The sequence below is a fragment of the Rhipicephalus microplus genome, chromosome 4, assembly GCF_043290135.1.
Source record: "Rhipicephalus microplus isolate Deutch F79 chromosome 4, USDA_Rmic, whole genome shotgun sequence".
NCBI classification, from domain to species: Eukaryota; Metazoa; Arthropoda; class Arachnida; order Ixodida; family Ixodidae; genus Rhipicephalus; species Rhipicephalus microplus.
In genome coordinates this window covers 142,768,378-142,790,890 of record NC_134703.1, presented here as the reverse complement: position 1 = coordinate 142,790,890, position 22,513 = coordinate 142,768,378, and the positions used below count along the sequence as shown (strand labels likewise).

Sequence of the window (22,513 nt, the reverse complement as noted above, 5' to 3'; positions counted from 1 at the left end):
ACGAGCCTAGAGCAGAGGTTTTTAACTACAGCCCAAGGTGCTAGGCTAGAAGCGAACAAAACTACTGAATAAATAAGAACAAGGGTGACAGAAAAATTGCAACAAAGAAGTGCTTTATGCACCACAATAGACAAAGATGAATCAAGTGGTGCAATGGCTCAATTTTTTCAACAAGAGTGCGAAAGGGCTGAGAAAAGGGTTCGTAGTAGTACATCAACAGGCCCAGATGGCATTCCAATTATGCTGATAAAGACATTAGGTCCGAAGTCTAAGCAGGCTTTGAGAGAGGCAGTGAGCAAACTAATAATTGATGGTGAAGTTCCCGATGGATGGAATCTTAGAAGGATGAGCATGATCTATAAAGGAAAGGGGGACAAAGCTGAGATAAACAACTAACGTCCTATAACAGTGACATCAGCGGTCTACAGGCTGGCGATGCAGATTATAAAGGAAACACTGCAGGCATGAATAGTGGATGAGAGTGTGCTGGGGGAACTGCTGAATGGGTTTCGCAAACACAGGAGGTAGGAAGACAATCTGTTCTCTCTGACGCAGAGCATCGAAATAGCAGAAAAGGAACACAGGCCCCTGTGGTTAGCATTTTTGGATATCAAGGGAGCGTACGATAGCGTGGTTCAAGAGGAATCGTGGGGAATCCTGGACACACTAGGCGTGGAACATGAAGTCACTAATCTTTTAAAGAATATCTATATAGTTAACAAGGTAGTTAAAAAGTGGGAAAAACAGGTATCCAAGCCTGCAGAGGTAAAACGGGGACTCAGGCAGGGGTGTCCCCTGTCACCCTTATTATTCATGATGTGCCTACAAGGATTAGAGGCCAAATTAGAGGGAAGTGGACTGGGCTTCAACCTCTCTTTAGTCAAACAAAGAAAGCTCATTGATCAGGCACTACCATCAATAATGTACGCAGATGATATAGTGCTAATGGCCGACAACAAGGAAGATTTGCAGAGATTGATGGACATCCGTGGTAATGAGGGAGTAGGTTAGATTTTAGATTGAGTAAGGAAAAATCAGCAGTCATGATTTTCAATGATAATGAAGGTAGTGAGCTTAGCATACAGGAGGTCACGCTAGAGATAACAGATAAATACAAATATCTGGGCGTATGGATAAGCAATGGGACCGAGTACCTAAGGGAACACGAAATATACGTGACGACTAAAGGTAACAGGAATGCAGGAGTGATGAAAAATAGGGCACTGTGGAATTACAATAGGTATGATGTTGTGAGAGGAATATGGAAAGGGGTCATGGTTGCTGGGCTGACGTTCGGCAATGCGGTCTTGTGTATGAGATCAGAAGTTCAATCAAGATTAGAAATTAAGCAACGTGGAATAGGTAGGCTTGCTTTAGGAGCTCACGGGAATACACCAAATCAGGGAGTACAAGGTGATATGGGATGGACATCACTTCAGGGCAGGGAAGCTAGCAGCAAGATGAAATTTGAGAAGCGATTGAGAGAAATGGGGGAGGAGCGTTGGGTTGGGAAGGTTTTCAGCTACTTGTACATGAAGAATGTCAATACAAAATGGAGGAAGCGAACCAGGAAATCGACTGGTAAATACTTAGAAACCAGCAGGTGGCCAAACCAAAAAAACTATTGGTTAAGAAGAAAGTGAAGGAAACGGAGACTGACATGTGGAGAATTGGCATGATTAAGAAGTCCGCACTAGAGATCTATCGAACTTTTAAGCAGGAAATTGCCAAGGAAAGGATCTATGATGATACTCGGGGTAGTTCTCTACTGTTTCAGGCCAGGACGGGAGTGTTGCGAACCAAGACATATCGGGCGAAATACGAAAGGATAGACACAGTATGCAGTGCGTGTGGAGAGGAAGAAGAAACTGCCGAACACTTGATAATGTTCTGTAAAGGGCTTTACCCTATAGTACAGGATGATGGCGCAGAGGTTTTCAAAGCACTGGGGTTTAGGGACAGAGAGGGCAAAATAGACTTTAAGCGGGTAGACTTAACTAGAAGGAGGTTATCTGATTGGTGGCTCAAGTCAAGGCACGAGTGAAAATAAACCCTTCACTGCAAAGTACGAATCCTCAACCTCACTATTTAAAGGAAAAAAAATAAGTATAATGGTTAGTTCACTAAGTATTACGGCTAGGTGGCGTGAGCCGCCGCCCGAGTTAAAGGGTACAATCACATTCATTCATCCATCCATCCGGGGATGATGGTAGGGGCATTGTTCGCGCCCGTTTCATGCGGTTGCGAGAACTTTTTCGCTTTGAGTGGGCGCACGTCTTTGTTTCTGTTTGCCCCTCCCCTTCCCTTTCTTTTGCGCCTGAAATATTTCATGAGCCTGTAATCAATCCTGGGCAGTATTAAAGATATGTGCGTCTTAAATGCCGTCATAGACACTTTTTATTATTTTTTAGTTGAATATTACGCCTTCCAAACGCGAATAAGTATATGTATCTCTGATAAAGTAAGTAATGCATCGGGCATTTTACGATACAAAATTAATGAACCGGCACACCTCCACATAAAACTTTTAACAGTGGCTGAACTCCACTTCTGAAGGTGATACTGCTTCGCTAAGACACGTAAATGAAACCCAAGGCAGTAACATAATTTATATTTCTGCCGGAGTCTGCGAATGAGGGCACACGATAAGGTAGGCCGGTCCTTATTGGTGGACTAGGGTCACGTCGTGGCGCTCGCGACATAAGCTGCCCTTTTCTTTCTTAGTTGAAAAGTTGCCCTTTTCTATCGTCTTTGCCTTGTTTTTTTTTCCTTTTCAGCCGTGTCTGTGTCATGACATTTGCTCTTAGCCACTGTCCTTCACCTCGTATTCCGATGTGTCAGGCGTCTATGGCGTAAATCTGGGGTACGCTAGAGTTTCAGAGTGTCTCCGGCGTGGTACCTCACTAAGAAGTCTGCATAATATAAGAATGGGGTTGCTTCGTATCCCGTGGCTTTCACCCGCCAGTGATTTGAACGATATCATGAGTATAAGATTGAACATGTGCTATGTAAAACAACGTTGGCTGCAGTTAGCAATTTCCAAACGAACATTCTTGTGCATTCGCGTTCGCAGCTACCTTATACATGTCTATAACAACAAATATGCGAATGTATGGAATGTGTCTCCAGATACATTTGGAAAGTGTCATATCGGATAAAACAGTAGTAGTAGTACCTTGTACCTCTATATAAAACAGTTTTCGTCCGAGTATCTTGCATTGAATCACGATGCAATTTCAAAGCATCTTAGTCCAGCACTGGCCACGATAGGGAAAATATGTTTTACCCTGCGCTGCTCGACTAGGTGAAATTCATATGAAACAAGTACTCTAGTTCGCCGCTGCCGGACAAAACAAGCATTTTCGATGTTCGGACACGTGTAGAGGCATGCGCAGGGTTACGCTGCAGGGGGGGAGGGAATGTTTCTCGCAGTACCTTCTGCTCTCTCTATTATGTTGATGTATAGGGCTGACTTTGCCCCCCCCCTTTCCCCACCCAAGTCACACGGCCCTTCTTCCTATCATGTAAATGTATGGGGCTGACTTTGGACCCCCTCCAAAGTGACTAGGAGAGGCAGTTGTCCCTCCTGCCTCTCTTCCCCTTCCGCACGCTTATGACCACGCGTATCGCGCTGCATGTCCCCTCAAGTTGCTTCATCGATGGATGGATGGATGTATTTGACTGTGCCCTTTAGATCGGGCAGCGGCTCACGCCACCTAGCCATAAAGTTAAGTACTATGACTATGGGTTGAAGGGTTGAATTTCACTCGCGCCTTGGTTGTAGGCACCAATCAGTTAGCCTCCTCCTGGTTATTTCTACGCGTTTAAAGTCTATTTTGCCTTCACTGTCCCTGAACCCCAATGCTTTGAAAAATTCCGAGCCATTGTTTGGACTATAGGGTGGAGCCCTTTTACAGAACATTATAAACGTTCAGCCGTTTCCTCCTCCCCTCCACACATGCTACATAACGGGTCTATGCTTTCGTATTTGGCTCGGTACGTCTTGGTCCACAGTACTCCCGTTCTGGCCTCAAATAGCAGATAACTACCCCGAGAATTATCGTAGATCTTTTCTTTTGCGATTTCCTGCTTGAAAGTTCGGTAGGTCTCCAGGGATGATTTCGTAAGCATTCAAATTATCCTAATGTCTCTCATGTGCTCCTGAAGAGTGCGCCGCCTGGCAGATACTGCTATAAACTGCTATACTCGCATGCTTGGGTGAGCGTCATTGAGGGGAGACCACTCATATTCTCCCATCCTTATTGTAACGTAGTAGGCTTTTGTGTCTTAAGCGACACTTTAAGAAAGTACCGTATTCTTCTTTCAACTGGAAGCTTTCACATGGATTTTAATTTAGAGCAATTGAAGGATGTTGATGTGTCTACAACTTCACGTGTATTAAGATGCCGTCACTGGCCACTTAAAACGCCGGCCTGCAGACACATTGGCGTTTTGAGGAGAGAATGAAGACTGGTATTTGAAACGCATCATAATAAATATAAGCTTAATGTTGTGCGAAAACATTCAGGAATCGACAGACGAGAAGTAGTGAGCATTACAACCGGGCAGCTTCATTTCCTTTATCATGGCCCCTTTAGGAACATCTACAGACTAAGTGTGAAAACTATGTTGTAATTAATGCTACTAAAATTATATTATAATTACCTATTATAATATCATTGCTTCAAGTGTATTATTGCAACTGAAAGCGTTCTTGTTTTGTTTTTAAAGTGCGTTTTGACTGGTTATTTTACTGGACTTACATTTTACAGATGGGTATGAAGGTTTCTTGCAACACCTCCCCTCTCTTTTATGTCTATGTATGAGTCTAACTTTGCACCTTCCCCCTTTTATAGTAACTAAGGGGGGTAGTCACCCCCTACGCCACTCCTCCCCCCTGCCCCCTAAGTGCACGCCATTTTGTGGTTGTTCGCTTATCGATCAAGTCTGCATGGTGTACAGTAAATAGAAGTACCTAAGAAAATACCACTGACTTGGAGAAGTCTTTGTTTTCCCCCTACAAAAACCAGGTGTTGGTAATTGTATGCAGCGCCAACATGAAGAGAAGAAGAAGCGTAGTGGGGTCGAGGCAGGACGAGTGGACTGAGTTTGGGTATGTTCGAGTAAACAAGAGATCGATGGTTTGACCACTTGCTCAGCAACCATTTTTGTTTATTGGCAGTTTTATCTCTAAACAAGTTTTTCAGAATGGCTTTATTTCATTTTAGTTTCATTTAAGTATCCTGCCACCTGTTTCTTGGCCCATCCCCTTTTTGTGGGTGAGCGCTATCCATCTGAGGTCATCAGCGTCAGCATCAGCGACGGTGCCTTCGCTATGGGCATAGTGGCTCGTCCTTTCCTCAACATTTTGGTGCCGTGAAACCCGGGAGGAAGGAGCTCTTTAGAGGAGACACAGAGTGGATTTTCACGATATCTTGACCAGATCTGCCGCCAGCAAGACGTGTGTTGAAGCCGCCGTTGGGTGAAACTCGTATGCGAGGCCTAACCCTACTCTTGAGGTAGACCATGGAGCGTGACATGTCCGGCGACGTCCGGTGACGTCCGGAGCTCCATCGTGTGATGCTTTGTGAAGGATAGCACGGTGACGCCTTCTTCACCTCGTAGCGTAGCCGGCCGTTTGCTTTTACGTTTCCAGACACTGGACTGCATTATGGAGGCGCTAATCGAAAGGCGTAGTCACATACGAAAGACCGTCATGGAAGACATTGTCAGCATCAAGTCTCCTGCGTTTGGAACGCCCCTAAATAAGTGAGTCGACGAAATTTCACCGAATTTTGACAAACGAGTATTGGAATCTCAGAGAAATTGACGAGAAGGTAGAAGATTCTGTTCCCATTGATCGTTAAGTAGCGGAGATGGAGAAAGCAGACGATTATGTTGACCAGATTATTCGAGCAATTGTCAGAGCAGAGTACAAGATCGGAGATGCAATAAAAATTCGACAAGCTGATCTGGAATCTATCAAAGAATGGATTTAAAAGAAGCGAAAGGAAAAATCGGCTCCTGTTGTATAGCACTAACACTTAGCCAATGTTTCCTTAATGGTGATCTTGTCACATGTGCACATACGCTTGATGAGTCAACTTCACGACGAATAATGAAACACACTGAAAGCAGACAGCCTAGTATTTCCACTGCTGAAATTACAATCTCGAGGATAACCACTGAAAAAAAAAACATCAAAGGCTCGAGACCGTTTCCACGACTTCATAACTCTCGTCAGCGTGCACTACTCTATTGACAAGACAGTAACCAATCTAAAAGGTGATCCACCGGATTTGCAGAATGGGTGCTCGCCGAAGACTACAAATTCAGATATGACGAAGTTCCCGCCGCCATGTGCGAAAGTACCGGACGGAGACAAATCAAAGTGTATTCATAAAGCGAGAAGACATACAAAAAATATCATGAGACCGAAGCATGTCCTCCGTACTTGTCATAAGCGCTGCCCTTCGTGTAAGCTACAGACGAGAAGGTTGAGAAGAATGTCGATTGTACAGCCTGTCACAGTGAAAGTGCGAAATGGCGATACGGTATAAAAGCGGCGATGGAAACGGCAAAGAGTAAGGAGGGCACAGATGGATGATACTTCGAAGCTGTACGCATCCAAGAATAGAAAATGAAGAATCTCATGGAAGAGACTGTACATTAATGTTCGTGCGAAAGAGAACCGATTATCGACCACGCGAGTTCATCAAGATCAACGCGTTCTAAATCACGGATATGGCACAAGCGCCGGGAGCATCGATGGAAGATTAGGTGCAAGAGGACACCCGCAGGACATGGCTTAGAACTCGTAGGAATACTGTCGAACAATCTGCGTGCACTTAGAATCCGAATGCGTGTTGAGTGTTCTTCATCGTCAGGCGTCACTGTGGGGTCACGGAGGATGTAGTCAAATTTGTAGAAGAACGATAGAGACAGCTCAAGAACTTCAGGGAAATCTAAGTCAATTTGTCGGGGCGGAGGATGTTAGAAATTGTACACGGCGTCGACATAAAGATGAAGGAGCGTAGTGGAGTCGAGGCAGGACAAGTGGACTGGGTTTGGGTATGTTCAAATAGACAAGAGGTCAACGGTAAGCTTCGCAATGGGGACGGTGGATTGTCCTTTTCTCAACACCAGGCGTACACTTTAGGTTACGTGAGAGTTTCCAATAGCAAAGGCTGTGTACATCACGGTAACAAGGATGTGAAGTCAGCCACTTTCTTAGGGCTGATGAAATTGTTCAAGGCCCCGAAGGAATTTTGTGATTTTTATACATAGAGGTATATATTGTACATCTACAATGGAGGATGAACTTCTGTTAGCTTATCCCACATTGTTTCCTTACCTTGAAAGCACCACTTCACGCCAAACATCTGGATGGGCACTTTTCTGAAAAGAGAGAAAAACCCAAAAAAGCCACTACAGTTATGAAATACGAGATTCATTGTAACAAAAAAAAGTCGCAGCTTTGCCGCAAAGCCGGAGCAATGAACGAGATAGCAACAAATTTGGAGGTCACGTGCAGAATGGCAAAGAGATCTAAACGTGCCCCGTGTTTCTCGCGAACAAAGACGCACGAAACGTACTCACAGGTACAGATGAACGTGCATAAGCATCCCAGTTGTTACTTCGCTCTGTCTGAAAAGCGTACTCTTTTCGCAAACAGAAGCTTTGCAACGATTGCAGTGACCTTTGTGTGGTAGCTACAACAGAATCGTTTCAACGAAACCCAAAGGCTAGCCAAGACGTATGATTATCTGCATTGCAAGATAAGGGCGCGCAATCGAGCGAACACCCCTTTATTCTCTACGCGGGCCAAACTACGCGTGAGAGATGAGAGCCGCCGCGCGCTCACTGCGTCAGCTTACTGATAATGATTAAAACCTGATAGCCCCCCCCCCCCACCCCCCTGCCAAGATGCCCACCAAGAGCGGTAAGTGGTAGATATGAATAGCTTGCCGTTTGAGCATTGAAGGAGGTACCTTTCGATGGCTCATCATTCTGCTTCTGGTCACCGACGCGTGCGGACGCAGGATGGCAGGCTCCTCAAGAGCTGTTACAGCGGCCGACGCTGGCCGTGGTTTCTCGTGCACATCGCTTCCCAAGGACTACCGTTTAATTCTGCCAGCACTGCCCACAGGAGAAGGACTCAGACGCACGTTGGTTCTGCACTGCGACATCGCAGCTCGTCCGTACGGGATTAATGATTTCCGAAAGCCGCTCAAGGAACTAGGCATCATTTAAGAGGTAAGCGGCATAGGAGCGTTTCAGATGTCGCACGTCTGGCTTCTTAACATGAAGACAGATGAAGCCAAGAAGATAGTTCTGGACGCTGGCCTACTCTCCGTGAAAGACCGGCCCTGCGTCGTCGTCGACCCAGAAAGGCAAGAGGTGCGTCTCAAGTTGCATTGGGTAGCCTTTGACGTCAACGCAGAGACTGTACGGCGTGCTTTCCGGGAGTACGGTGAAGTGAAAGAAGTTATCAGCGACAAGTGGAGAGACGAAGACTTCGAAGGAGTTTAGTCAACCACAAGATTCGTTCGGCTACTACTTAAAGAAGGCGTTACTACGGATCGCATACCCCACCAGATGCGTCTCGGAAGCGGCATGGCACTGGTGGTCGTGCCAGGAAGAGCACCGCTGTGCCTGCGTTGCCGGAACACGGGACACATTCGTCGCGACTGCAGGGTGCCCAGGTGCGCTGGTTGTCGCGCTTTTGGGCATGAGCAGGCGGGCTGTACTCGTTCCTATGCCAGTGCAGCAAGTCGAGCAACAAATGCCGACCACAGTGAATTGCTCATGGATGAAGAGGAAGCAGAGAGGGCCGCTGCGTCGAAGGCAGGAGAGGAGGCGTCTCATGCAGTGGCGACCAGCGAGGAAAAGACGGAGACACCTAAGCAAGACACAGGCACAGATGAAAATACGGTTGTGGGCACTCCAACGCAACGGCGTTCGACTCAAATGGAAACCCAGCACAAGGCTGAACCAGTCATCGGGTCCGACGCTACTTCGGACATGGATACAGTTGAAGCTACGCCAGTAAAGCGACGCCTGAATGAGAAAGACGCGGCGTCCCAGCAGCGTCTGACCCAGGAAGATCAAGGGAAGTGGCGAGTGGCTGGCTCCAAAAAGTCTCGGGGTGCTGGCCGCCTGCGTTCGTCGTCGCTTTCACGCGGCGGCGACGGGACGACGCCTTGAGCGTCGGCCGGACAGTTGTTCAGGTGTTGGTAAGGTAAGCGTCTTTCGCTCGGCTTTCTCTCATCACGATGGCGACGATTAGATTGGCGACGCTAAATGTACGTGGGCATTCTGCCAAACGGCGGCAAAACCAGCTTTACCGCCTGATTATAGAACAAGATCTGAACATCGTCGCTGTACAGGAAACTAAAGTAGAGAGTGAAGAGCACGCTGAGCGAATGGTGCAGCCTTTCACGAGAGTGTTTGATGTGTGCGCTTGTCACGCAGTGGGTACATCTGCAGGTTGCCTCTTGTTAATTAGGCAGAGCCTTAATGCGAAAGTGGAGTCTGTAACTACCTGCGAGGCGGGTCGTTTTATTATATGTGATTTATCCCTACCAAGAGGAAAATGGAGAGTAATCTGTGTGTACGCACCCACTGTAATTCAAGATCGAAAGGAGTTTTTTGAAAAACTTGATGTGTATTTAAAATGTGAACGTAAACTGATTTTGGCTGGGGATTTCAACTGCGTTTGTTCGAGTATAGATAAATCAAGTTCCAGGCCCACAGAGATTTAAGCACTGCCGTTCTAATTGATATGGTGGCGAAAGCTCAGCTAGAGGACGTGGGTGAATGTCTTTGCAGTGGAAAAGGGGTTATGTTTACCCACTTTCAGCGTTCAAGCCATGCTAGACTTGACAGAGTATATGTGTCTTCCGAAATCATTCCTTCGTGCCATGATTACAGAGTTACACCTGTTACGTTTAGTGATCATTGTTTGGTTTCATTCTCAATGGGTAAACATAAAAGAAATAACAAACATTTCTCTTGGGACCTCTGGAAATTTAATGTAAAGCTACTAAAGGATGAAGAGTTTAATCGGATTTTTCTAGAGGGCATAGAAGACTTAGCAAATAGAACACTTGAATCCTGGGGACATAAGTGGGAAATATTTAAACAGACCACTAAACTGAAAGCACTTGAGAGAGCCAGTATCCTGAGACATGCTGAAAAAGAACTTGAAGTGCGTTTGCGTGAAAACTTGCAACAGTTAGTAGCGGTTGAGTGTACTCAGGCCGGAACATTTTCAGAGGAGATAAACATAACTAAACAGAAGCTAGAGTTGATAGACCAAGAACGTTATTGTGGAGCATTGATTCGAGCTCGAGCAGAAAACTTGGTATCGGGAGAAATGCCAACAAAACGAGCTCTTGGAGCTGAGAAGAGACATGCCTGTAAGAATGAAATAAGAGAAATAGAATATAAAGGAACAAGGTGCCATACGAAAGAAGCAATAGCCGGTGCTTTTTTCGAATATTAAAAAGAGTTATTCACACCAACCAGTGTACACGCAGAACGTTTTAATAGCGATTTCATTTCATTAATGCCAAGACTTCATGACGAAAGAAAGAAAATTTTAGAATTGCCTATAACAGAGCGAGAAGTTGAAAAAACAATTGATAAGTTAAACAATGGTAAGTCTCCAGTACCAGATGGCCTTAGTGCTGCAGTGTACAAGGAATTCAAACACGTAGTTTCACCTATTTTGAGGGAGGTATTTAACGAGGCTTTTAAGTGTAAACAACTTCCACCATCGTTTTTGTCAGCCCACACGGTCTTAATACCTAAAACAGAAGATCCCGCGAAGTTAAGAAGTGTTACTGCATATAGACCAATTAGCCTAACTAATGTTGACTATAAAATATTGATGAAAATATTGGCCAGAAGACTCCAGACAGTTATGACAAAATTGATTGGGCTCCACCAAACTTGTGGCATAAAGGGAAGGAAAATAACGACCAACATAAACATAGCACGATCAATCCTAGAAAGTTGTGACGTTATGCATCTCAATGTTGCCATGCTTCAAATTGACCTCGAAAAGGCATTTGATCGCGTGCCGCACGACGTGCTCCTTTCATTACTTGAGCACATTAACGTAGGGAGTTTGATTAGCGAAGGAGTGCGCATGGCTTACACTGGATGCACGACGAGACTGGTATTAAATAAAACTGCGGGTGAGCGTATACCTGTGCTGCGGTCAGTGAGACAGGGGTGTCCACTATCGCCCCTGCTTTTTGCTATTTTCATTGAACCTTTCTGCTTAAGTGTAATTAATAACCCTGCAATAAGCGGCTTTAAACTGCATGAAGCTGAGGTTAGCCTCCTCGCATACGCAGACGACATTGCAGTTTTCTGTACAAATTATGAGAGTATAATGCATGCTGTAAATGCCGTGAAAACTTTTTGCTAGGTGAGTGGTAGTGCCGTGAACTGGGATAAGTGCCTTGGCTTCTGGCATGGGGAATGGGACGTCACGCCAAGAGTATTTCTAAACATTAAATGGCAGGAAACACCAGTGAAGTATTTAGGAGTGCCGCTGGAGTTCTATCATGACAGTGAACCGTATTGGAAAAAAGAAACACAGGCATTGCGCAATGATGTAGAAAAATGGAAAGGTTGGGGTATTTCGATATTCGCACGGGCCACAACATGCAACTTGTTTCTGGTGAGCAAGCTGTGGTACGTAATGCAGGTTTGGCACTGCAGTAGAATAAGTGTACAGAAAATACACAGAGTATTTGCAATTTTCATATGGAGCTCTGTATGGGAAAGATCAAGCCGCACAAACCTTTTCAGAAAAGTTAGAGATGGTGGATTCGGATTAGTTCATTTGTACATAAGACAACTTGTCAATCGTTTCCTTTTTCTGCGTGATGTGGATGACCCCTTTTTGAGAACTGTTATACAACTAAGGTTATCTAGAGTGCTGCCGGGATTTCTCGTATCATCATCAAATATGCAAGGACCAATACAAGGGTATTTAAAAGAAGTTGTTTCGTCTTTCCGCTTTTTGTCAGTAAGATTTTCGTTAGAGTATCTGGCTGAAGTACCACGTAAAAAATTGTATAGAGACCTTGTCGATGTTTTACTGCCTGTTCCATTGTACCGTCAGCTATATTGTGCAGGCCCAGGACAGGATGTTCTTAAACGTGTTAAAAGAATGCTTGTAGCGCCAGGGGTCAGAACTTTTTTCTTTAAATTACATACTGGTACCTTACCAGTTAAAACGTGGTTGCAGGATAAGGGAATATTCGTGCCATGGAGCACAAATTGCCACTTGTGTAATAAACCGGAAACAATTGAACACCTGTTTATAGATTGCTGGAGCGGGGTCTTTTTCTGGGATATACTGCAAAGAACCTTGAAAAAAGAATTACCGTTACGTCCACATGGCATCCGTTTTCTTTCGGTTAAAAACGAGGCAGTTGTACCTTATGATCTTATCATGCTTCTGGGCCTGCACAGTATATGGAAAACCCGATGTGCCTTTGAAAACGCGGATGTAGAAGTTCTAGCTGTGCGCCAATATTTTTGCAAATCTGTGTGCCATTTTCTTGAAATGCTGAAAAGCCAAGAGGATGTGCCAGACTGGATTGGGTGCATTGAGCGATTGTTACGAATGCCCAAGTATTGATTAATAGTCAGCCAAGAGCTGTCGGTACCTCAATGAATTCTGTGGGTGTATTTTGTGACGCACTTGAATATGGACCAATATGTAAATATGTAAAATGTGAACAGTCATGATTTGCAAGGCAATAAAGAAAAAAAAAACCTTTCGATGGCTCAGTGGTTAACGCCCCACATTCACGACGCGGAGGTCCCGCGTTCAATTCCGCACGCCGAAGTCCTTTTTACTGGGATTTTTTCTTGCGTTTTGATATATATATATATATATATATATATATATATATATATATATATATATATATATATATATATATATATATATATAGCCACGTATTTATATACGGTGCATGATATCGACGCCGACGCCAACGGCGAAATCCAGCCGATAGTGTCCATACAATTGCTATCACAATAATAACTTGCTAGCTAGCTGGCACTGCTGTGCGTTCGTGGCTATCCAAACATGTGTTAACGTGATTTTGGTGTCGGTGAGGGGTCGGAGTTGTTGGTGGTGAGGGAGAAATCACCTTGTGCGGGCCTGAAAAAATCTAGAGAGATGCAAAGAGCAGGTGTTCTGCCACACAGCCACGCGTCTGCTTACATACACTGGTGAAGACAACTTCCCGTAACAGTAAAAGAATCACGTGTGCATGTACTGTGGAACCACTGCCAGCCACCGCGTACAGTCACGGCCGATTCTGCAAAACAAAACAATTTTCTGTTAGGTGGCCACATTCACTCCAAGTGCTCAAAGCAACGACATGTTTCTGGAGTAAATATTCGTAAGTATCGATAAACTATATATGTTCCTCGAAGGGCAAGCGTTTTGCAGGCTTACGTGCTGTGCAGTGCCACCACCTACTGACGCTGCTTTTGCGATGGACGAATTATGCCTACGGTTATTTTTACTTCAGCAAGCTTACGGTTCTGAGTCATTGATTTCTATTGAAGCAAATTATGTGCGGTGACCTTAGCGATGGGTTTATGAACAGAACAGGAACAAGGCTCGTAATAAACGCACAGTGGTTCGCGTTTTTCATCAAGCCAACATAACTGTGGGCACCATGGTATTCCTGCGATTCGCCGACTCTGAAATGAGAAAAGTTAAACAATGATTTGGCGGTCCACTGAAAAGAAAACGAAAAAGAAAACTAAGCTTTTTGGTGAACACTTTTTGCACGTTATGACGCATCCCTGATGGCAAATGAACATTGCCACGCGGAAAAAAATTTCCTTAGAAACTGCGGCTCGATCACTTTCTTCTCTAATTACCTCGTCTTCCCAATGCGTTCTCTATCTCCTTGATGCTCACTACCATCACCAATAGAGCACCGGGTTTCTTTCATAGCATCACTAGCCTGTACTATGACAAGTACGGCAGTTACAGATAGTGCAAGTTGGCGCTTTCCTTCGCAGTCTACCAACGCCAAGCCGTAAGTGGTGGGCAGAGTAATGCGTATTCATTGCGTCGACACTAGGAAAGGCAACACCACGAGACCATAGACCGCAATAAACAGCACTAGCCACCAGTTAATAAAAATTAGCCAGAATTACGACGCTGAAAGTTATTCAATTCTACTTTCCAGTGCTAGCCAACATGAGCTGACACTTTAGGAGCATTAGCCGGTGCTAGCCACCCATAGCAATAAGGGGTGGTAATTTGAACGTACTAGACACAAAACTAGCTGACATTTAGCGAATGCGATTCAGGGGTAGCAAACAGTTGGTAACAATTAGGTAAGTTTGCAGAGCGCTAGCTACCAGTTAGCAAATCATATGGAAAGCAATAGGAAACAATACATGACAATCAGCTAAAATTAGCCAATGCTGGTCAACATCATTCATCTGATAGCAAGATAATATCAGTGTAAGCTTAGCCATCAGCAGCCACCATTAGCAAGCGCTATTCATCACTGTCCAACTCAAATCACCACTTCAGCACTTCAACACTTGGCATCATCAAACAGCATTAGTTACTGCTAGCTGATGGTTGGCATTCATTATGTAGTACTACCAACATCAGTAACCCCAAACCAAAGCTGACCCATGTTAGCCAGCACCAAATGACAGTTAGCCAATATCAGCAATTACCAGCCAGCACTAGCCAGAACTAAGTTAGGCAATTTTCGACGACAGTTCGTCAACACAAACGCCATTACGACACACCAGCTGAATGTTGAACTGCCTATTGTTGTATTACTCTAGGCAATAAGGCTCATGTCGTAGCACACGTATCTAGCCAATCATGTTATGTTATGAATATTGAGAAGTGAGCAAAGAAAAATTGGTGCCAAATCTGCATGTTACACCGCAAATGTAATCGAAAGACGATAGCCTTGCGTCTGGGGAGAGTGAACAAAACATTTATTTGATGTTCTGCGCAAGGAAATCGGTGAATGTTATTCTGAAAGCGCTGCGTTAGAGTGCCTCGAGCGTGTAGCGGAGACGAACGAGCGCATCGAGGCACGTTAGACACAAGCGCCATCTGGCAGTTTTCTTCGAAAACGAAGGTGTGCAGCTTGCGGAGAAAGATGCGCGGCAGTCTCGGAGGTGATAAGGTGCAGAACGCAAAGTGACGGGCAGGTAGCAAAGCATTGGAAATACCTTTCAAAGACGATAGCCTTTCTTGGGGACCTTCGACGCATAAATTTTGGTCATTCCGTCTGTCTGTCTGTCTGTCTGTCTGTCTGTCTGTCTGTCTGTCTGTCTGTACATTTGTCTGTTTGTCCACCCCTACCGCGAACCGGGTATTCTAAACAGCACAAGCCAATACCCCGAACGGCTGACCCCATCCACAGCGCCCACCAATGTTGCTCAAGAATCAGCGTTCATATGTGTGCGATTGTCAATTAAAAAGCCATCAATGCGCATATCTGAAGCACCATAACAACACGTATATATTCTGCATGTTCGTCCTTTACTAGAAAAGGCATACATAAGTAATTCTAAGGACCGTAGCGCTTATCACGCTGCGCTGACCATGCAACGCTTGCACGAAGAAGCGAGTGTTTCCAACGCTGTGCTAAGACGACACGGTGGTAGCACCTACCCACCGCCTTGCGTTCTCCACCTTATCACCTCTGAGACGGGACGGGTGCGCACGCCCGTCTCAGGGCCACGCGCTTTGTTTTCCAATTATACAAAACTGCCAGATGGCGCTCATGTTTGATGTGTGACGTGACTTGATGCGCTCGTTCGCCTCTGCTTCACGCTCGAGGCAATCAAACGAGCGCCTCCGGAATATTCACCAATTTTCTTGCGCAGAACATCAAATAAATGTTTCGTTCACTCTCTCTACCCGCAAAACTATCGTCTTTCGACGACATTTGCGGATTACATGCAGATACGGGACCGATTTTTTTGAGCATCGCGTTGCACTGTCAGCGCAGCGCGATAAACGCTACAGTCCTTAGAGTGTTTTGTGTATGTCCTTTTCTAGTACAAAGGCAGAAATACAAAACATAGACATGTTATGGCGCCTCAGATATGCGCAATATTTGCTTTAATAATTGACAATCGCACAACTACGAACGCTAAACCTTGAGCAATATTGGTGGGCGCTGTGAATGGGGTTGACCGTTTGATGCCCTTTGAGGTATCGTTAGTACGGACAAACAGACAAATGTAAAGACAAACAGAGAGACCAAAATTTTTTCGTCGAAGAGAGAGAGAGAGAGAGATAAAGATGCAAGGAAAGGCAGGGAGGTTAACTAGACGCACATCCGGTTTGCTACCCTGCACTGGGGAAGGGATAAAGGGGAGAAAAGAGGTTGCAGAAAGATGAGAAAGTACACACAATCACGAGCACACTCGGGGAGCACACACAGTCTACAGGCGGTCGCTCAGGTTTGTTGACTTGAGGTAAAGTACCAGTGCTTTAGTTGCTTTCTGCGCAACTGAGGCAGATGCCCAAGGTCCTAGTATATTCTGCACACAAAATGGTCCGGGGTCAAGTCGATTCAAAACCATCCGGAGCTGGCATCGCTGTGTGTCGTAGCAAGCGCAGCTGCACAAGACGTGTTCGATGGTCTCTTCAGCTCCGCAGAAGTCGCATGTAGGAGTGTCTGCCATACCAATGCGAAAGGAGTACACCTTTGTAAATGCAACACCCAACCAAAGGCGGCATAACAGTGTCGCATCGGAGCGGGAAAGTTGTGATGGTAGCTTTAGCTTGAGCGAAGGATCCGGTTCATAAAATTGACACCTTTGGAAGCTGGTAGACGACCAGAACGTGCGTGTGAGATCTCAAGCCAGCAGGTAAAGTTGTCTTGCTGCATCATTCCTTGATAGAGGAATCGGGACTACACGGGTTTCTTCATGGGCTGAGCGGGCTGCATCATCGGCTAATTGATTTCCGGTAATACCGATATGTCCAGGCAGCCATTGATATATAATATCATGCCTTCGTGCTAGAGCTTCATGATGGCAATGTCTTATTTCTTGTACCAGTTGGTCATGACTCCTCCTACGCATTGCAGACTGCAAACTCTGAAGCGCTGCCTTCGAATCACAGAATATGACCCATTTTCCTGGACGTTCTTGAACGAGATATTGTAAAGCAGCCCTTATAGCAGCAAGCTCTGATGCCATAGATGTAGTCATATGTGACAACTTAAATTTGATTGTCATTGCTGCAGCCGGAATTACAGCGGCACCTGATGGGACGAGACGGACCCATCAGTTTATATCTGCGTTCGGTCCAAGTACAACTCATGTAATAATAGCAGTGTTGCTTGCTTCAATGCTACTCTGGAGTGATTGCTTTTCTTTTCGATACCCGGAATTTCTAGACGTACTTGCGGCTGGTCGAGGCACCACAAAGGACATGCCATTCTCGTAGCTGGCGTATATCCTGATGAAAAGCTGTTTAGGTGCTTGGCTATGACGTCTGAAAACGTAGCACGTGGTCTTCCGGAGGGTAGAAGGGTCAAGTGGTGGTCGGGGACACGGCTAGCATGTCGAATGTGTGCTCTGAGGCAATCCACAACTATATATGTCCTGACCGGATGGTCTTTGGCAAGCATGACTGTGGCATAAGTAGAAGCGCATCGGGGCAGTCCTAAGCAGATACGCAGTGCCTGACCCTGCAAACTCTCCAATGATTGAGTATTCGATTTGCAAGTGTTAGTCAGTACCGGCAAGCTGTAGCGCAATAGACCCAGAAATAGGGCCCTGTACAGCTGTAGCATAGGGGCCAAAGAAGTTCGCCATGCTTTCCCGCACATGAATTTCATTATATGCACAATAGATAGCAGTCTCTTCTTCAAGTACGCACAATGTGGGCTCCACGAAAGGCTTCTGTCGATTATTATGCCCAGGAAACGATGCGTCCGTGTATATTTGACACTCTGCCCTTTGATATAAACAGGGTATGGCGTCATTGGTTTGCGTGTAAACGCCATCAACGCGCACTTCACAGTTGATATATTTAGGCCTTGTTTCTGAAGGTAGGCTGTTGTGAGGGCTGCTGCCCACTGTGTCCATGCACGCACCTGAGGGCGAGTAACTGCAGCACTCCAGAGGCAAATATCATCGGCGTATGTGGATAGGTACACCGACTTTGGCAGAACCTTCACCAGACCAATGAGGGACACATTGACCAATGTGGGGCTTAAAACACCTCCCTGAGGTACTCCACAGTAGGTGTAAAGTTGGGCAGTTGTACCCTCACATGCTTGTACAAAGAAACCTCTGCCAGTTATATAATCTTTTATCCATTGAAACATTCGTCCACCAGTGCCCATTGCTGCGAGAAAAGTGAGGATGGCATCGTGAGCTACATTATCATATGCACCCTTCACGTCAAGAAAGAGTGCCACTGATATGCGCTTGCGACTTTTTTCTTGTTGAACAAATGTCGATAAGTCAAGGACACAGTCAATGAAGGAGCGGCCCCGACGAAAGCCTGCCATGCAAGAAGGGTATTTTGTGTATCATTCCAAGTACCACTTGAGGCGAAATAGAACCATTCTTTCCATCACGTTTCCGAGGCAGCTTGCGAGGGAAATAGGGCGATACGCTGTCAAGTCCAATGGTGATTTTCCCGATTTCAAAAGTGGTTTTAATTGACTTATTTTCCATTCTCGGGGAACACTGCCGCTGAGCCAGGAGTTGTTGAAGCATGTTAAAAGTTCTTTTCTGGGTTTTTGTCCAAAGTGTCCCAACGCACTATAAGTAATACCATCAGGACCTGGCGATGACATGCGCTTAGAAGCGACTAACGCACCTTCCAGTTCTTCCATGGTGAACGGAATGTCCACTTCTGGTAATCGCGTCTCAGAAACGATCACGGCGTCGATGCTCTCGTTCATAATATTCCCGGCAACTCTCGTGCAAAATTCTTCAGCCACCTCGAGTTCTGTTTTTCCATGACGGAGTGCCAAAGCTTTAAAGGGGTGCCGTTGTTGTGGAGAGGAGCGAAGACCACGAACTGTTCTCCAGATATATGACAGCGGTTTATGAGGGTCTAGAGATTCGCAGAATGCTTTTCAGCGTTCGCTCTCCAGTTTGTAAATGCGTCGTTAAATCTTTTTTTGGAGCCGCCTTGCTTCCCTCAGATCGTAAATTAATCTTGTGCGTCTGTATCGTCGTTCAGCACGCCTTCGTATAGCTCGTAATTTTTCCAGTTCGATGTCAAACTGTGTTACTTTAGACAAAAATGGTTATTTACATTTGGATGCTTGAATAGCTTCCGCTATGGTATTTTCCAGGCTGCAGGCGAGGCCTTCTTGGCAAGCGTTCTCAACACGCAATGTAAACATCGACCAGTCAGTGCTGATTGCAACACCGGAAGAGAAATTTTTTATGATACCATCGATCATGACGTAGGTGGTATGTGATCACTCCCATGAGTCTCAATATCGCCAAACCACTTAACTTTGTGAGAGAAGCACCCTGACACCAATGTCAGGTCAAGGCATTTGCCATACGTGAGACCCCGCAGATATGTGGGGGTACCGTCGTTCATGATGGAAAGGTAGTAATCGGAAGCGAATGTAACAATGTTCCAGCCCCTGGCATTCATCCCAGTGCTCCCCCAAAGCATGTGATGGGTGTTGAAGTCACCGGCGATGATCCAAGGCCCATCGGTTCTCATTAGGATGTCTTTTAATCTGTCGCAGTCAAATCGCGATGACGGAGATATATATCCACCAATAAGCGTGAACTAAACTGCATTCTTCTTCACATGAAGACACACGTACTGATTGTCGTCATTTGAACTTATTGGGTGCGAAAGATAAGTCAAGTCTGCGCGAATGTAAACAATTACTTTGCTTCGTTCTTCGCAAGCGGCTGAACAAAAAGCTTCATAACCAGACAATCTATAAGGTGTTGATACGTTTGGTTCACATATGACAAGTATAGGGAATTGATTGGCCCGAACAAATTGGCGAAAGTCCGAGATACGGGACTTCATGCCTCTGGCATTCTACTAAAAAATCGACGCACTTTTAACTTCAGTGCGGAAGATGAGATTTTGTTGAGCCATTGTGCTTATACGAAGTGAGCAAGAACTGGATTCAGTGCATCCAGTATTTGCAGGGCACTCTTAGCAGACGGAGATTGTATGCTGCTCAGTAGCGTGCGAATCGTGGCAATTAATTGTTGCACGATTGCAGCCACTTGCCTGTCTTGGTTGGAAAGATCTCGAACCGGGACGATTGCAGTCACTTGCCTGTCTTGGTTGGAAAGATCTCGAACCGGGAGCGCGGACTGGCCGTCATGAAGCTCCTTCGGTTCGCTTGATGCTGCTTCCCTTTGAAGTGCAGGCCACTCTGTCGCAGTTAGGGTATGCTCACTGGCTTTGTCCTTTACAGCCTTTCCCACGGCATGCGGTCTGGGAGGCAAAGGAGGTGGTACTGATGAGGGATCACGCAAACGTGTCGAGGAGGTAGCGGGCGTCCTCGAAGACCGACGTCGACGTGAACGACGCCTTCTGACTTTGGCTGCGGCTTCTCAATGAGATGAGTGATCGCGCACCATCTCTTTCAATATGGCAATCTCCTTCTGAATCCGCGGGCAGTCCTTCGATATGGCTTCATGGGATCCATTGCAATTAGAGCATTTCTTGACAGTTGCGACGCACTTATCCGCTTCATGGTGCTCGGCGCAGCGGTGGCATACCACTGAATTCTCGTAGACGCTGCTCCCATGTCCAAGTTTCATGCATTTACGGCACTGGAGAGGCTTTGGAATGAAAGGCCGCACAGCATGTCTGAAGTACCCCACCTTCACATGAGAGGGGAGTGATGTGCTCTTCAACGCCATCTTCACGCAGCAAGACTTGCCTAGCCGGGTGACATCAACAATTGGAGTATCAGTTGTCTACTTGACAAGAAGTTCTAAGTCCTTATTGGAAATAGGGACATCAATGTCGTAGATCACGCCGGTTACTACATCACATCCCAAGGGATAATGAGAGCGCACCCGGTTGCCGTCCAAGTCAGTTACACTGCGCAGAACGTCCAACGCACTTGCGTGCAAAACGTCCACAGCCAGTATGTTACTTCTGACGTTCACTCTTATGTCCGTGATCTCATTTGGCACGAGCGTTTCCAGAGACCTAGACATAGACTGTCTGTTAAGGCGTTTCATGCTGATGGTAGGAAGTGCAGGCAGAAACAGGATGGTATAAGTGTTCGAATTTGGCGCTTCACTTACACTTTGAATAGTTGAGGATGAGGATGTCCTCATGTTCCTTCTCTTCGCCTTGCGGCTCAGCACAGGTTGGAAACCGTCATCTGAGAAGTCCTCACTGCTGAGATAGTAAGCATGAGTATCTTCACTGTCGCTGTCGCTCGCTTGTCCCATCCGCTTCCTGGAGGCGGCCACCGCTGACGCCGCTGGTGCCGGCAGGCGCCCGGGGTGGTCTACATCCATCCCCTCCAAGGCAGCAGCGAAAACTGATCAACAGACTTAAATTACAACTGAAATACGCCGCAGTTAGCAGAAGTAGCTTCTATTCAAAAAACCTTTTCGTCGAAGGTCCCCAAGAAAGACTATAAAAAGGAAGCCAAGTCTCAGACTGACTGGCTTCACTGTGTTCGGAAGAGGGTATGAGAAAACCAGATGATAGAAAACAGATAATTCGTTAAAAGAAGGAGAAAAGAAGAACAATTATACAATAAACAGACATGACTTAATGGGGCCCTGCAACACTTTCTAAATTATTCACGAAATGGACGCACTAAGGTAGCTTATTGTCTCACGAACTCATTGCCGCGACGATTTTCAGAATCTGTCTAGTGGGAGCACAGTAGATTTGTCGCACGTTGGAATTGCATAATTTCTTCTCTCGTCTCGACTAAATCACTGGAAGCAGTAGCGTGGCTAGTTAGCGACACACCAAGCCTATGCCCGCACCTACCCCCCCCCCCCCGAATTCTCGCACCATAGCATAGAGAGCAGAGCAAAAAATGACCATTTGAAGGTGGTGCCCCCCCCCTGAAATTAAATAGGTGACACCTTCTCCCCCCCTCCACAAAAAATTGTGGCCACACCCCTGGCTCAAAGTAAGCAGAAAGGAATGGCACGGGAATATAAAATACGTCATGCATGCCTTGCGACCTTGAGCATTTTCGCTCTCTTTTTTTATTTTCTTCAAATACGCGGCTTTTTGGTGCGTGCGTGTGCGTAGACAAGTCGCGGCCTTTAGCGGTGGCCTGGGTAACGACCAAGCGCGCCATGCTCAAATCAACCAATAGCGGATGCAATAGTAAATCTTTAGCTTGTATCACCACTTTTCAAGAGCAGAGAAAGACATTTTTAGCTGACTGAGAAATCATTAAGAATTTCAGGCCGCATGCTGCACTTTAATACTTGCCTTGCGTCTTCCCGGAGCCTCGACTATAGTGAT

The 22,513-nt window shown here is 45.8% G+C and overlaps 1 protein-coding gene across 3 annotated transcripts in view; it reads right to left on the bottom strand.

Annotated features, from left to right (window-relative positions):
- Window positions 1–22,513, bottom strand: part of LOC142814636 (uncharacterized) — a 93,426-nt gene that overhangs the window by 57,651 nt on the left and 13,262 nt on the right. For all 3 annotated transcript variants that reach the window (XR_012895000.1, XR_012894998.1, XR_012894999.1), the window contains one exon: window positions 7,355–7,398. The gene's annotated coding sequence lies outside the window, so the exon portion shown is untranslated. The remainder of the gene's footprint in view (window positions 1–7,354; window positions 7,399–22,513) is intronic.